This window comes from Cimex lectularius, unplaced genomic scaffold, assembly GCF_000648675.2.
Source record: "Cimex lectularius strain Harlan isolate CLEC.00 unplaced genomic scaffold, Clec_2.1 scaffold7, whole genome shotgun sequence".
NCBI classification, from domain to species: Eukaryota; Metazoa; Arthropoda; class Insecta; order Hemiptera; family Cimicidae; genus Cimex; species Cimex lectularius.
Genome location: NW_019392731.1, coordinates 1,065,362 through 1,082,210, shown reverse-complemented (window position 1 = coordinate 1,082,210; position 16,849 = coordinate 1,065,362). Strand labels below are relative to the sequence as shown.

Here is a 16,849-nt window from a genome sequence, read left to right as displayed (position 1 = left end):
TATTACTTGATTTGAATTTGAACTGTGCCGTCGAAAAACCATGGAGTGAGATTAATTGAACTCGAACCACATTTGGCATAAAAGGTCTGGAGACGAGAGGCCGTGATTGAATTTTACGATTAAAATGAGATTAACTAGAAAAGAGAAGGTAAATCAAAATTTTCTAATCCGTGCCCCGTCGGCATTTCAATTAAAATAAACCGACGTGGGGAGTGTAAATCGTCTGCACCGTATAATCAATTTTGTGCCGGATCGCAGGGACGTCCGTACGCACATTCGGCCATTACTTTTAATTGTAAAAGGGAAGTCGCCAACTTCGTTAGAACGCTGCCAAGTCTGAATTAAAGGAATTAGGGAAGTACAGGAAAAGGGACAGGGGGTGAAAATGGTTAAAAAGATCGGCAGAGGTGCTAAGTGGTCACTCGCAAAACTTAACTGCAACCCCTTTTTTATATAAATTATTTTAAAAAAGATGTGTCGTTGAAGGAAGATGGGCTAATCCTACCCTGTTCTTCTTGTTCCAGATAATATTAAAAATATTTACTTTTCATTTCCTGACTGAATTTTGTTAGGGTGGTTGTAACATTTGCACTTTAATCTGCCTCTTTTTTTACGTTTTATCCTTATTTATATTAGGTCTTTTGCAATTTTTCTCAGTCCAGGAATAGATACATTTTATATTGCTACAACGTATGTTAAACACTAATACTTTTGGATGAGGCTGAAGAGTAATATCACACCAACTAGGAACACAGTGGTCATCACTTTACCTACTATTAGCTAAATCTATTATGTATATTATCTATAAGTCCCTTATATTTAGTGGTCTATTGACCAAAATACTTCTTTCAATTAATTAATCTTTTTATGTAAGGTTTTTGTTGAAATGAAAAAGTTAGTGACACGAGCGGGATTCGACCCCACGATCTTCGGCTTGATCACGATAGCACAGGTGGTTAGAGTAGCGGCGTATTGAACCGAACGACGTAGGTTCGAATCCCGCTCGTAACACTAACTTTTTCATTTCAACCAAAACCTTACATAAAAAGATTAATTAAATATCTATAAGGCTAATTTGAACTGAGAAAAAAGTTTTAAAAAATGACTCAACGAAATTGACTCGTCAGAATACTGGAATAATCCCTCTGATCATTTCAAATATGTTTTTCTTACCAATTGAGCCCAAAAGGATAAACCTCGTTAAAATGCAAGGTTTTCCTTAAAATGTTTGCTCACTATGATCTAAAATTTCAGAATAAGATTGTAAAAAAATATACGTTTTTAGCCATCAAATTTTTCAAACGTTCTTGAAGTTTGTCGGCTCCGTTCATGCGACGTTATCGTCGTTTCGAGATATCGTTCAGAAAAATAAACGGATCACCGTACATTTTTTAATATGCTGCCGTCCATTAAGCGGATCGTGCAGCCTGCACGGAAAGCTTTTTATCTTTAATCACGCCATTTATTTTAACAGGAAATTATTTTCAGCAGTTCAATACAATTACACCTTAAGCTAAGCTTTAACATTTAATATTTCACCTCGTTTCAACAGTGATTAAAAACTTAAATTTCATTCTTTGGTTAAATTTCAACCTTGTAATTATGTTCGGTTTGTAGTATTGTTGACTCGAAAATATTAGTTTAAATTGACCTATTATCTGTATTTAGGGTTGGCATTTAAAAATCGTAGCTATATTTCAGATAGATGCAAATATTTAGTCCTGCAATTAAAATGATATAATATAATATAATAAAACATACATTAAAAGCTAATTTTGTCTACATTTTTCGCATACTGCATGGGATGTACATTTATAGCTTGAACAAAATTATAATTGTTCATTTATGATTGTCGTGAAAAAAAAATCATGGTTGAAATTGCAATAGTATACGACGTATTATACAGTATTTAAAGGGTTGTAATTAAAAACGAATATCCCTACCGCATACAAACAGGTAATTTCACAATTCCCAATATGTACGGTTTAGTTTATAATTGTTTTAATCACCGGGAGGCAATCCGAGAAAATTTCAAAGTTGGACAATTTCCCTTTCAATCAACTGTTGTCTAGATCTGGAAGCCCAACGGATAAATTTTAAATAAAAAAGGAGAATCGCGTTCCATAAATGTGCTAATATGTGCTAATATACGTGTGCGCGCGCGTGTGTTGTACGGTTCTTTTTGTTTTTACATTGTCTGTGTGAATTTGTAAGTATTAGAATGTGTTCTTTGTACATGTATATAATGAAGTTTTCCCAGCTTAAACAAAGAAAATGCTTCATTTTGGTGAGCTATAATACAATTTATAACTATAAAAATTGATTAAATCCATTATATTTAGTGGTCCGAATGACCAAATGACTTCTTTCAATTAATTAATCTTTTTATGTAAGGTCTTGGTTGAAATGAAAAAGTTAGCGTCACGGACGGGATTCGAACCCACGATCTTCGGCTCAATACGCCGCTGCTCTATCTAACCACTTGAGCTATCGTGACTTCGACCTCAAATGGTTAGAACAGGGCGTATTGAGCCGAAGGTTGTGGGTTCGAATCTCCCTCGTGTCACTAACTTTTTCATTTCAACCAAGACCTTATATAAAAAGATTAATTAATGGATAAAAATTTATTTCGAGTCGACAATATAACTTAATTTATTTACATAATTGTAGTATACTGTAACATATTTAAACTTTTAGACAGAATTTTATTTTTACATTAAATTATACTACTTGCCTGCGTGAATAATGAGTGGCACCACTTTATTCATTGCAGTTATTTAGGATTCTATGCATTAAACAATAAATTTATTTTAAAAATAAATCCGTCTATTTATTTATCACTATTGAGTTTTTTTCTATAGATGTTTATAACGTATTATAACGTATGTATATTTGCAGCGAAGCTGTTTTTCCATTTTTTTCTGTTAATATAGATAGTAACATCATCATGACGGGGACGTTTGATTGACGACTCAAGTAGAAAATTATAATAATAACTTTTCTATGAGTAACAGAACTCCCTAAAGAAACTTAAGATTGCTCAGAAATGGATTTCCCACGACAAATCACCAACGGTGTCGAGCGGTTTTCAACCTGCCAGTGACCTGTACCTTCATAAAAACACTTAGGATATTCCTTCAAACCGACTATAAAACGGCGATTACGAAACTGGACACAATAGATCCGATATACCTTTACGAAAGGGGCGGGGTGAAAAACTTTTTCTACCTTTTTACGACGGTCCTGACCCGTCGAGGTAAAAGTCGGCCGAAATGGAAGAGGGTCGAGACCTTCACAGGCGAACGCCTTTTCGAAGATTGCTTCTATCCGGGAAAATCGTAACTTTCATTTGAGAAAAGTCTAGGTCTATCTGGTGTTTTAGTAAGCTGATCAGTTTAACACAAAAAAACATAAAATGTAACGGTGGTCTGTTTAGCGTTTGTTAGCGATGGCTTATAAATCAGAAAGTACCCGAGGTACGAAATGGCAGTACATCCGGCGGCTGTACATCCGCTCTACTGACCACGCGAGTTCCCACACTAGCTTCGACTACAATCCTGAGAATTCGCTCTCAAATTAAACTGTTTAATTGCAGTCGAATTTTAAGCGCTTTGAACCCGCTTTTTTTTCCCTGAGGTCTATTCTTGAGATTGTTCATAATTGTTGTGCTTGAAAGACAAAAAAAAAATCATAGGTGTCTGAGAACTAAAACACCATTTTACTAACATTTGCTCTAGAATTTTTAAATGGCGTAGGCCTAATATGGACCATCATTGGAGAATCGTGTAATAACAGAAAATATCTTAATAGGAAGCCATTTTTTCTAAATTAGTCAGACGTATTTGTAAGTCAGCCATCCAACGCATAATATGCTAAGAATTCCTTCAAAACCATAATTGATTCTCTTTCACTTCTTATTATGAGTGCGAAAACACAACAACAACCTATGTACAGTATAGAATAAAAGAATCTATTATATATAAGAATGTCTTATTACGTACATGGCAAAGAACCCGTGGTCTAGTTTGAATGTAACACGTTAGAAAAAAATAGACGTTATGCGTATATCTTTAAAAATAAGATTTAAAGCTACAAAAAGACAAGAAATCCATCGCACTTACAGTTGAGAGGGTAGATTTTGACAAATGGATGAAGGCAATAACATTGGCCAAGGCCTAGTAGAAATTGATTTGAGGTGGAGTGAGTATAGCCGGGAACACACCCGATGCAACGCTATGCGCCGCTACCAGATGCTACCCGACGCAAATCCAAAGTCCGTTTTTCCATAAGATTGGATTACCCCCGTGCTCATCTGCTCGATGCTATGCAACGCTACCCTACTCTACGCTCTGCGATCCCCACTGTCCAGATTTTCGTCGGGTAGCATCGAGTACAGTCGAAGACAAAAGAACCGGACCCTCAGATTTGTATTCAAACTACATGTATTATTGTCGTTCTATTCATTATAACTTACTTATTTTAATATAAACCAAATGAACTGAGATCAAAAATTCATTAGTTTTTATTTTAAAAAATTAATTTTAATGGTTTGGTAGAAAATTGATCCAAACACTGGAATACCATTTTTTGATATAATAAATTTAACAAACACTTTATTACACGGTTTTGCTCATAAAATTTAACTAAAAATTTATTTCATGGTTTTACTCATAAAATTACATCATTTTCGTCGAGTACCGTCAAAACAGTACATTGATATTTTTTGTAGTTTATTTGAAACTATGTATACGTAATTTTGTCGTTATACTACTAATTACAACATTCCTATTTTAATGTAAAGTAAATTAAACAAGTTCAAAAATTAATAAGTTTTTATAAAAATTATTTAATTATGATGGTTAGGAAGAAAACGCCGGAATAGCTTTATTTAAAACGATTAAGTTTAACTATTCAGAAATCGTGCGATGCGGTCTGGTGTGATGTAGGTTTTAGAAAAACATTATCTTTTTTGTGCCAACGTTTCGATCTTTATTGAGATCATCTTCAGAGCCTGAGATTTACAAAAATTGTTTAAATTTAACAAATACATGTAGGATGTGGAATGTAGGATGTATTTGTTAACTTTAAACACTGTTTGTTAATCCCAGCCCTGAAGATGATCTCAATAAAGATCGAAACGTTTGCACGATAAAGAAAATGTTTTTTTGAAACCTACATCACACCAGGCCGCATCTCACGATTTCTGAATAATTATCGACTAACGGTCACTAATCACCACACATCAAGTTTAACAAGCAATTTACATTACATGGTTGTGCTCATAAAATTTAACCAACAATTTATTACATGGTTTTGCTCAAAATAATGCATTAAGAACAAAAGAGGAGTTGCGATTGCGATACTGATTTGTGATACACGCTATGTGACTGTTTGTAGCAAGCGCTTGACGTCGCACCGTTGTGCACACCCTACCAAAATGTGGCAAGGCATCGGGTAGCGTCGCATAGCGTTGCATCGGGTAAGTGTGTTCCCGGCTATAGGCAATTCCTTCTTGGAAAAGCGTCTTAGTATTAAACACCGCCGTTAATTGAAATTAATCTCAATCTTATAGTCAGCGAGAACAAATCGATTATAGTGATTAAACTACAAAAATGTAGTTAACTTTTTTCAACTTTTACATGAATGAGGGCTTTTCTTCGTGAGATTTTCAGTCTCCTAATTGTTATCTTTGAGTGAAACTTAGCCTGGGTTGAAATAGTCAATATGTATCCTTTCTGATTGATAATCAATGATTTTATCGTATTCTCCTTAAACCCCCACTAGTGAATTTAATTAATTCAATGGTATTTAGAAAATGGGGACCGGGTATAAAAATGTTCTTAATGATATCAATTAGGGGATAAAAGTGCTCTTTCGAATATCCTTGGAAATCATCGTAATCTCAGTAGGTTTTATTTCGTTTTCCATGGCCTTTCAGTCAATTTGTATTCATTGTCTTCCAGGACATAGTTAATACTGAACACTTTTCCCTTCTGCTTTTATAAAGGTCTCCTTCGGATGTCAGGGATTAGATTAAACACGTTTTGTCCAAACGCCACCTCCTTGTTTACTCATTGTCTTATTAAATTCCTTGGAGCGTTTCCCATGAAATTTATTACAAGTTAGTGCAAGTTAATAAACATTTGTCGCAAAGTCTAAACAGAAGGCCTGAAGACAGTTAATTCGGGAAACTTAAGCGTCCTATTTCAAGGGAGGCAACTCCTCTTTCCAAAAGAAAAAAGGAGATAAGCCCTTTTGAGCTTTTTTTTTACCGCAGCTGGATAAAAGCTGTCCTAATTTCATCCCAAGGCTCGTTGTAACGATTTGCGAGATAAAAAAAATTAAATATTGGTCAATACAAGAAAGCCATTTGAATCTGATGAGGGGGTTAATTGTTTAAGAGAAGCGAGAATGGGGTTTTTGTAACAAAAATTCGCTTTGTTAGAAAATATTGTTTTTCAGCGTAAATACTGTTAAAAGCATATTTTGATTTAAAAATATCCCTTCACGGAAATCAATCCATTACGTCAATATTTTCTCATTACATTAAGTCTAATGTAAAAGCTCACCAATCTGACATATAAACACAGCATATTTGTTTATTTCTAATTGAATCCATTTTAAGAGCAATGTATGCTCTTTGGTTTATTTGTCATGTTTTGTAAGCCTTGATGTAGAAATTAGCAATATTTATTGATTGTATAATTAAATAATTAAAAAATAATGTTATAATTCATGATTTGTCATCCCAAGTTAAATATTAAATTACTGTCAGTTTAATAAAAAATTTAAAACGCTCAACATTATTGCTTCCAATATATTCTAATTTTTTAAAATATTTTTTTCGTATTTCATGTTGTCAGCATGCTTTGTTATTACTGTAATTACATTGATAGTGTAAAACAAAATTATCAAAAAAAAGTCAATACTTCATTAGTGGTAGTGTGATATTTCAACAAGGTAAAATGTCGAAAAAATAATGCTTGACAAAACTTGACTATTTAATATCTTACCCCAATCTTATTGCATTACATAGCATCACTGGCTTTTTTCATTTTTATTGAATCATTCATTAAAAATACAGTGATTGTAAACTTATCAGTGTAAAAAATTCACAAAATATTACATTACAATTATTTTTATATTTTTTGAAATATAATATATATTTACTATTTTTCTTATCTCTGTATTCTTTAATCATAACGATAGTGAAAGAACGTATGTATCAGATATGTGCAATTTTTTTGCTAATTCCGTTTGCTAAATCGCTAAATTCCCTTCTTTAATTTTTTTATACATGTATGTTTTTTGGTTATTGAATAATTCACACGGTGCACATTAATTGGTAAAATGCCCGTCTAAGTTTGAATATTCAAGCCAGTAGCAAGTTAATTAAACCCCGTCAAGTCTAAAGGAAGACTTGCAGGGATTCAATCCTAGGTCCTTCGAATTCAATATTAATTAAGCCTTTTGGCTAAACAAGATGCGGATTGCTATTGTTAAATATTTAGACTCCGGCCCACTTATTTAACCGTGAATTGGAGGAAGTGAAGAAAGTCGAGGTAGGAATGAAAGTGGATGTTTGCACTATACAGTTATAAATAAGAACGTCCGAAAATTTCTTATTAGAGGTTGAAAGTGAAATGTGCACAGTTAAACTAGTTTGGGGAGAGCTTTCACCAAACCGATGATTTGTTCAACAAGGGGTTTTGTGATTTGTTTCAAAAATTAAAACTGCTCGTTTCATACGAAGATTTCTAATAATAAAACATATATTTTCTAAATTTAAAACAAACCGGAAACATGAAAATTTTTTGTTTTATTCGCCCAAATACATTTTACTTTAAATGGCAAAATCAGTGAGTCATGACCCTTCGCGATAGTTCGAGAAATAACAACCGGTCCGCCTACTCTCGCTGTTGCTCTGGAAATGTGTTCGGCTCAACGCAGTTCTGTGTGGGCGGACCAGATATGAATTGTAATTTAGATAAGCATCACAACCCTTACACACACAAATAAAAAGTGCCCGTAAAATTATCCACTATCTCTATTGTTTTCAGTTAAAAGAAATATTTCTGCCTGTAGTTGTCGGAAAAATTCGTACTTTCATTTTTTTAATCTGTTGAATTACTGTTGAACTAACATATTTGTTTAAATTTACGTTTTTAACTGGCAATTTGAATACTTATCGATTGTTTTCAAAATCACAAGCAGGGAGATCTGCCCACGTGAAATGCGATTTGCCCTTTGCCTTCAAGATTTATTCCAGTTAAACAAAACAATTTGACTCTCAAACCTTTATGTTTATATACCAAACCCAAGACATGATCATATTTCAAAACCTGAAACGCCTATTTATAATAATCCTCGAAAGGCAGCGCATCCTATATACTCTATCCTTCAATTGAATATGATTAAACTGGTTCGAGCGTCCTGATCCTTGACACATCGGGAATTATCGTTTCAGTTTTTAACTGGAAATGTAATGCACAGGCAGCATAGAATCATGTTAAAACTCCTATTTTTTATTTGATTACGTACAACTATTTGATTGTGTCCATAATTTTGTTAAACAATTTTTATACAAAATTCAAATTTTGTATAGTATCGTACTTTGTTCGTCTCTAGTGATCTGAAAGTTATCTTTATACAACATTGAAATGTTTTTATTATCAAGATTTTACTTTGTAGTTTTTTTTATAACATGGCTTTATTGTAAAAAAATTATCAACAAACAATCTTAATGGGTTAATTTTTAACAAATGATACGTTGCACATAAAAAAATTTAATGATCGTTTAATTGAGTTTAACACGGAATGCCAGCTAAACGGTTCTGAATTTATGTTATTCGACGATAACCTGCGATTTACTTTACGACATGCATTAAGCTTGTTTTTTCTTATATAAACATCAGATTATGTGGTTTTTCTCTCAGCTTTTAAATTTATTATGTACAGTTCAGCAACAATCGAGAACATATTGCGTATATATTTAATTTATTACGGACGGATGTGATGAAATCATAACTGGACAGATTGTAATTTTGGAATGTTAGAAATTATTTATACTGCACTCATTACTTAAACCGTTATCTGTTCGGCCAGCTAAATCTAGGGACCATTATTTCTGAACTGAACTTTCTAAATTTTTAATCTCATTTAATACATTTCTTAATATAAGAATTATATGTTAAAACTTATAGAGAAGATCAGACAAACAATGGAAATCTAAACCTAAAGTTTGATGATTATTCAGAAATCGTAAGATGCGGTCTGATTTCTAAATAATCATCGACTAACGGTCACTAATCACCACACACACACAAAAGTTTGATGTTTATAAACAATTTTCCACTATTTTCCCCATGATTAAGGCGAATAAATGTTCTCTCATTTTTACGCAATGCAGTAAATAATTACCCAACTTTTCTATAAGTTCACATAGTTTCTTTTTCTCTCGCAAACAATATTTCTTAAGTAAACATATTGTTATACTATTAACGTTAGTTGTTTTTTGTTGTTGTTTTTTCTAAGGAAATTATATGAAGACAAATAATTTTTGTTATTTGATAATCGATTTATTTTGCTTATATTTGGTGACCTATTAGTTTATTTTTGTTTGTGGTAGGAATAGACATTCACAAACATGGCCGTACACAACCAAACATACACACACATACGCATTTACTTTATTTGGTAAGAAAGTTTATTTAAAAGCATAAAATAAATATTCAAAACCTTATTAATAGAGGTTATTCAAAATTAAAATGTAAGTTGTTGGAAAAGCTTTGTTCCTGAAAAGAATTAACAAGTAGCAGCATGTAAGGAAATTGTAGAGTGTCGGATTGATTAAATAATTATAACCTGTACAAAGACTGATGATTTAAATAATGCTTCCTCCAAAATTAGAGAGAAAATGTTAAATTAAAAAGAGTAATAAAGGAAGAAATGTGAACATAGAAAAAGAAGACTAACGGGTAGGATGACAGGAAAGCCCATAGTATTTAAAAAGTCTGCTTTGTGATTATTAAATGAGAGTAGGGACAAAGGTGATACTAAATTACTACGGAGGGAAAGGCCCAGGGGTTTTTCTCTCATTTTCCCCGCTCGGCCGACTCATTGTTCCAAGAGACAACAAATCAAATTATTTAAAAACAATAATTATCATCACGCTATCTGATGTTGGCCCAAGTTTCGCCTGAGGGGCCGACCGCGGTCTACCTGTGGCTTTCCACTTTTGGGAATGCGATAAACGCAGCGGGGCTTTTTCTTGCCCCGGAACTTTTGGCCCTGGTTGGCCCATTAAGACTCTCACGCGAACTTCTTCCACAAGCCAACATTAAATTGCCCGACAACCTTCCCGGCTGTTATTTTACAATGAGGTTATTTCTATGCGGGATTCCGTAATTGCATTAGGCGGGGATTCTTTTCTCCCGAAAATTTACTATGAATTCTGAAATTGGGTATGATAATGAATACACTTGTATTTCATTAGGCTGGCGACGAAGGACCGAGGTAAAGTCCTCGGCCAAAAATGTTCATTGCCTGAAGAAAATTATAATAAATTTTCCTTTCTCCTGAATTTTTTTTCATTCCCTTTAAAGGGACATTCTTAAAATCTTTAACACAAGCGCTTCGTTAGAAGCCATAAATATCTTTACATAAAACACATTTTTTAAACTACTTTCAATATTCTCCCTTCGAATAACGAACGCGCAAGGTGAAGATAATATCAGCTATGGAAAATTGATCGAATTTCATCTCTGACATAGAAGAATCTTTCATAATCCAGTGCAGTAAGCAAGGGGGTTAAGTTTTCCACCCTGATATAGCAGACCTTCAAGATATTATCTTAAGACGATAGAGATAATCTTAACCTACAAACAAGACAAGAGGCTATAAAAAAACATGTGGTGATATGCTTAAGGTTTCTTACACTTTTTTCTTCTAGAATTACCCTATTATATTACGGCATTATACAATAAACTAGAAATATAATTCTCAGATGAAATATTCTACTTTCAAAAAGTTACTTTCTGAATACAACTTACATGTTAATACAAATTTTTGTTCATTTCATTTTTGTCATTAAAATATATAGTTTATAATAGTACGGCATCCTTTCAAATTTTAATGTTCTTTTATTTTTGTTTACAGGTCAGTTTCACTTACTATGATACAATTAATTCCAACCAATATTGACCATAGACTGTGTAAGTACAATTTAGGTAGCCATAATGCAAATAATTTTTAATTAGCTTTGAAAACACAAAATTTACACTTTTAAAACGTCACTGTGAAAACAACTTTCAATAGTAAATTAGGTATAAAATTTCACTTCATTTGATATTAAAGGCAAGCGTAAGTCTAGAATAATTATTTATAGAATAATTATTTACGTATTATTTGGTATTCATATTCAAATCACTGTTTTATTGGTATCTAGAAAATAAAAACATTTCAAAATATATATTGCAATCTGCAATATAATGGCTCTCTTATGTTTTGAAGTTGTGATGAAAATATTTTTAAAAATAGTGGATAAAAAATAAATTAAATTTTGTTTTTTTCGTGGTCCGCTTGACCAATTAATATATTACAATTAATTAAGGTTTTTAGTTGAGATAAAAAAGTCATCGTGGGTTCGAATCCCGCTCGTGCCATTGATTTTTTTATCTCAACTAAAATACCTTAATTAATTGTAATTTTGTTTAATTTTAAGTTAAATAAATTAATGAAGGTTTTTGAGGGATAAACGAAGTTCCGTTATCTACAGTTAGTCGTTATATGATGATGTGTAGATTAAGACTGTCGGTTGGCCACATGTGTCTTTCTTATACTCATTAAGATGTTTTTCTAATCCTAGTTTTACGTTTTTTCTCCCCCGGCAGCGGCATCAATCTCGCCATCTGGCAGGATCACGTCATGCGGACGTATCGCGTTTCTTTCTCAGACTTTTTCGGCCGTCGACGCGTGAGAAAGCGCGTTATAAATATCCCATTCGCTCGGGTATTGTCTTTTGATAAAGCCGTGGAAACCGGTCGAGTTTCCCGCAGTCAGCTCTGCAGGTGGACGGTTCAGTTTAAAATAGAAAGTTCAACTGGGATCTCGTACACCGCCGATCCTGGCCGGACGTTAGAAACTCAATACAGACTGAATCCGGAGTACTTTTCAATTAATAAATTAGTAAACTCTGAGCAAAGAATATACGGCGAAATTTATACTTTTTAAAATTAGGAAGATGATGCCTCCTCAAAGAAGAATTAATTCAACGCAATTAATCAAAAAATACTTCGAAATTAAAACACAGAGAAAACCAAAGCATTTAAGAATCCAGGATTCTCTGCTTTGAAGTTTTGAAAACATAATTGCTTTATTGTAATTAAAAAAAGAACAATTTGATCATTTTTAAATAAACGAGTTTCACCAGCTATGCGCAATCTCGTTCTAGCAATAAGAGAAATTTACCCAATATTCCTCTCTGACGAAATGTTAGGATTCGACTCCCACTTGTTGAATGGGATGATATGTCAATCCATCTCGAGATGTTAAATTATTAAAAGTCGAAAAATATTACTGGCGTAAATGACCCTGACGTTGACTAGATCGAACGATTCGATTCGCGTTTGTTTCTCTTTCAAATCTTAATATTACAATGGTTAAGAGAATCCACGTCATTTGCTCTCCTTTACACTTAGAAAAGTTTGAGTTGCAATCGCTTTGATTTTTCTCCTCTTTTTCGCCCTGTTCGCAAAGAGGTGGTCCATTGTGAAACAAAATATCGAAAAAGTTGTCAAGTCCATTCCGCGGTCAGACAGTTTCAACGCGTGGAATGAATCTCTACTTGTTGCCATTTCATATAATAATGTGTTTATGGTGAAATGACAACCTTCATCCTGACCTTTCAACTTATCCTGCGTGTATGTGATGAGTTGAGACCTGTTGAGAGCAGATTGATTGAAATCGTTTGCCCCTCTTCCGTTCATTCTCGCTGTACAACTTCGTTCCGATTTTTCCGACTAAAGTTAAAATTATTTGCAAAAATTGCGAGGCCGACTTTGCCTCACAATTTCATCTATTACCAACTGAACCAAATATTTAAAAATAGCGATCAAATTCCGTAATTATTAATTGTCTGTTAATTAAAGACTTATTATCGTGGGTGTAGATCGGTCGTTTCTCGTCATTCTATTCTCGTAAAGTTAACTACAGGTCAAGTTTGAAAAGTTACTTTTGGTCTTCTCAAAATCTCTTCACAAAAATGGCATTTGTAAATTTACTGAACAGAACTCGAATTTATCAATTTTCGCAATAAATGTACTATTCAAAGCCTTTTTTTAAGTAAAACTGTAAATAATTTGTTTATGTACATATAGATATTACAAAATTTAATAGAAAAAATGATTGATATTTTAATGGCGTATTGATGTAAATATGTTTATACATAGATTTGTATGACAATTTTTGAATAGCCTAAACTTTGAAACTATGCCTTAAAATTCACTTCTAGCCTTAGACTATGACCGAGAGTGTTTCAAGTTGAAGAGATGTCTCATTTGATGATAAGGAAAAAGCCTTAGACTTTTAAAAAAATCTGTTCTGCTCTAGTTGCACTTATTGCGAAGACGTGTCAACACGTTTCCCAACACCCCATTCGTTTTTCCCGTCAGGTTTTTACACTTCCTTCCATTGAATCCACATTGACTGATAGGTTCGATACAAAGTTTATGTATAATTAAGAAAAAATTTGAATTATATACGTCTTGACTGCCTTCATTATTCGAAAAACGGGCGATATCCACGCGTTTTGTCTTCAAGATCATAGATATCCATTTTTACACTGTTCGAAAGCAATTCGTCGCCCTTGGAGCTAACAGCTAATCATAATAATTAATCATAATAATCACGACAATATTTACATAAACGTGTAAAAACGTACTTTACGACTGGGCGATACGCGTGGTGCAGTTTTTATTACTGGAGCATAATTTCCTCCATTGAAGTAGATGAAATAAAATTTTTGCAATGTGTGTTAAGAAATTAAGTAAAATATAATATTTTTTTAAATAACTGGTCCTAGTCAGTCAGTTAGTGAAGTGTTATTTAGTATAGCCTAAAAAAGTTTGCTTTGTTTTGCCTTTTTTTTTAATTAAAAATATAATATTTAACAAAAAATACAATCCGCTTAGAGCCACTGTACTGTGTACTAAATAATTCCACTGCGGGCTGAAATTTATTTTTCTCCTCGTTAAATGAAATAAAAACATCCATTTTCCTTTTTATGTTGAAAGACAGTAAAAATATAACTAAGTGTTTTATTGCTGGCAATAAATTTAAAAAAACTCCATTCTCTGTCCAGAATTCAACTTTAAACCACAGCCAGCGACTGTTCAAGACTGTTGAGTAAATCTATATTATTTATGGGAAATAAAAATGCAAATTTCCTCGTTCCAGATAAACTAGGACAATTTCTATAAATCCCACGGCTTATCTTCAATCGTACAATATACCGAATGAGAACTGTACGTCGATTTCTATTTTTCTTGCTACCGATATAAACTACTGTTAAAAGCCTTTTTTTTATTATTATTATTAAAGGTGTTTATCAGCCACCGATCGATTTTATATCGTTCTATTATACTTAAAAACACAAAAACCGGACACCAGGCGTATTTTATTGTGTATTTCAAAATGTACGTATTTTTATCGTTTTATTAATTAGAACCTACTTATGGTAATGTAAGCCAAACATCAAGATCAGAAATTCATGAATTTTAATTAAAAATATTAAATTATGATGGTAGAAAAGAAAATTTACCAAAACACCGGAAAATGATTTAGTGATAGAATGAATTTAACTAACAATTTGTTACCTGGGTTTGTACTATGTTTAAAAAAAACTATCACTAAATAATTTTCCGCTGTTTTAGTAATTTTTTTTTTATAAACCATCACAATTAAATTATTTTTAATGAAAATTATGAATTTTCTATCTAGTTTAAAGTTTATTTTAAAATAGGTATGTTGTAATTAATATAACGATAAAACTTCATCTAGCTAGAAATAAACAAAAAAAATAGTGTACGGTTTTTGTCTTTATACAGTTTGAAAATAGTATTTTTTCCAGTAAATCCGGGCTGGTATTTTTTACGGCGTCTTTCAGTCATATTTTATTATATACTACGGCCGTTATATCCAGCCGGAAATTATTAAAAGCATCCGTTCTAAAAATCCTCTTTCAAATAATTTATGTATTTCTCCAAATCTATTAAAATTAATATTATAAAAAAGAAAGTTTAAAAAATGTTTATATCAAAATTTATGTTTAATATTTTAGTTTAATTTTAACCGAACTCCTTTTTGTTTATTCCCGATGAAAATGATTAAGCATTCGATTGTTTTAAGGATAGTTTACTCAATAAAGAAATATGGAGTGGTGGTAGTATCAACATACCTAAATTGAATATCAACAACTCTTCCCCTCCAGGCAACGATCCCTCTGACTTCCAGGCGGAATTATTAACAATAAATATTGGCAGTAGGCCGTTCGTTGATAAGAGGTTCGGTAATTGAATATAAGAATATTTTCAGATAGCTTGGCTAAGTGCTCGTCCTGAGGGGATTAACTTTATAACTCTAAATCGGTGGAGGAAGCAATAAAAATCATGGCAAATTAGAACGCAAACGAGTTGTTTGCTCTTTCTAAATCTACCCCTTTTGTTAATAACAACTCAAAAACGCAGGTTTGAACGTGCAGAAATGGTCGGTCTCTATGTTCAGACTTCATTTAACCGATTAAACCTGATGAATGGCTTTGGATATGCCCTATCTCCAGGGTAAATGCCAGATTAGTCATCCTCAAAGACCATTGTGCCCACATGAGACAGTTATGGGTTACGTTATGGGTGTCGGCCTCGATCTTTTGTTGAACATTCTAAACAAAGGAGGAAACAGAGATGCACTTTAGGATCTGTATTAAAAAAAAAAAAAAACAGAAATTGGCTACCATGTTTTTATGCTGATAGTCTCCGTTAGCTGAAAAGACCTAAACGTTTTAAAACTCTTAGCATTGCTTCAAAGACGCTTCTAATAAGACAAAAAGGGTGATAGGAAACACTTTTTTACTGATAGATAATTATAATGACTTTGATAAAATTTCGATTCCTGGGGCATTTTTAACTGAACTTTTTATTGTATATGTCCGATGTGGTGATAAAATACAAAGGATTAGCTAAAAAAGACCTAAATATTTTGAAAATCTTAGCATTATTTTAAAAACGCCAGTAATAAAAAAAGAATCAGTGTTCCAGGAAACACTTTTTTGCTGGTAGATAAATTTAATGTCTTTGATAAAATTTCGATTCATATGGCATTTTTATCTGAACGTTTTATTGTTTACTGTTCTATGTGGTGATAAATACAAAGAATTAGCTATAAAAGCCGTAAACATTCTGAAAAGATTAGCATTGTTTCAAAACGCCAGTAATAAAAAAAGAAACGGTGTTCCAGGAAACACTTTTTTGCTGATAGATAAATATAATGACTTTGATAAAATTTCGATTCTTAGGGCAGTTTTAACTGAACTTTTTATAGTATACTGTCCTATGTGGAGATAAAATACAAAGGATTAGCTATAAAAGCCGTAAACATTCTGAAAAGATTAGCATTGTTTCGAAAACGCCAGTAATAAAAAAAGAATCGGTGTTCCTGGAAACACTTTTTTGCTGATAGATAAATATAATGACTTTGAAAAAATTTCGTTTCTTAAGGCAGTTTTAACTGAACTTTTTATTGTATACTGTCCTGTGTGGTGATAAATACAAAGGATTAGCTAAAAAAGCCGTAAACA

The 16,849-nt window shown here is 32.6% G+C and overlaps 1 protein-coding gene across 4 annotated transcripts in view; it reads left to right on the top strand.

Moving 5' to 3' along the window:
* The window catches only part of LOC106663876 (hemicentin-1), a 151,608-nt gene that overhangs the window by 80,042 nt on the left and 54,717 nt on the right, over positions 1 to 16,849 (top strand). The window lies entirely within an intron of this gene.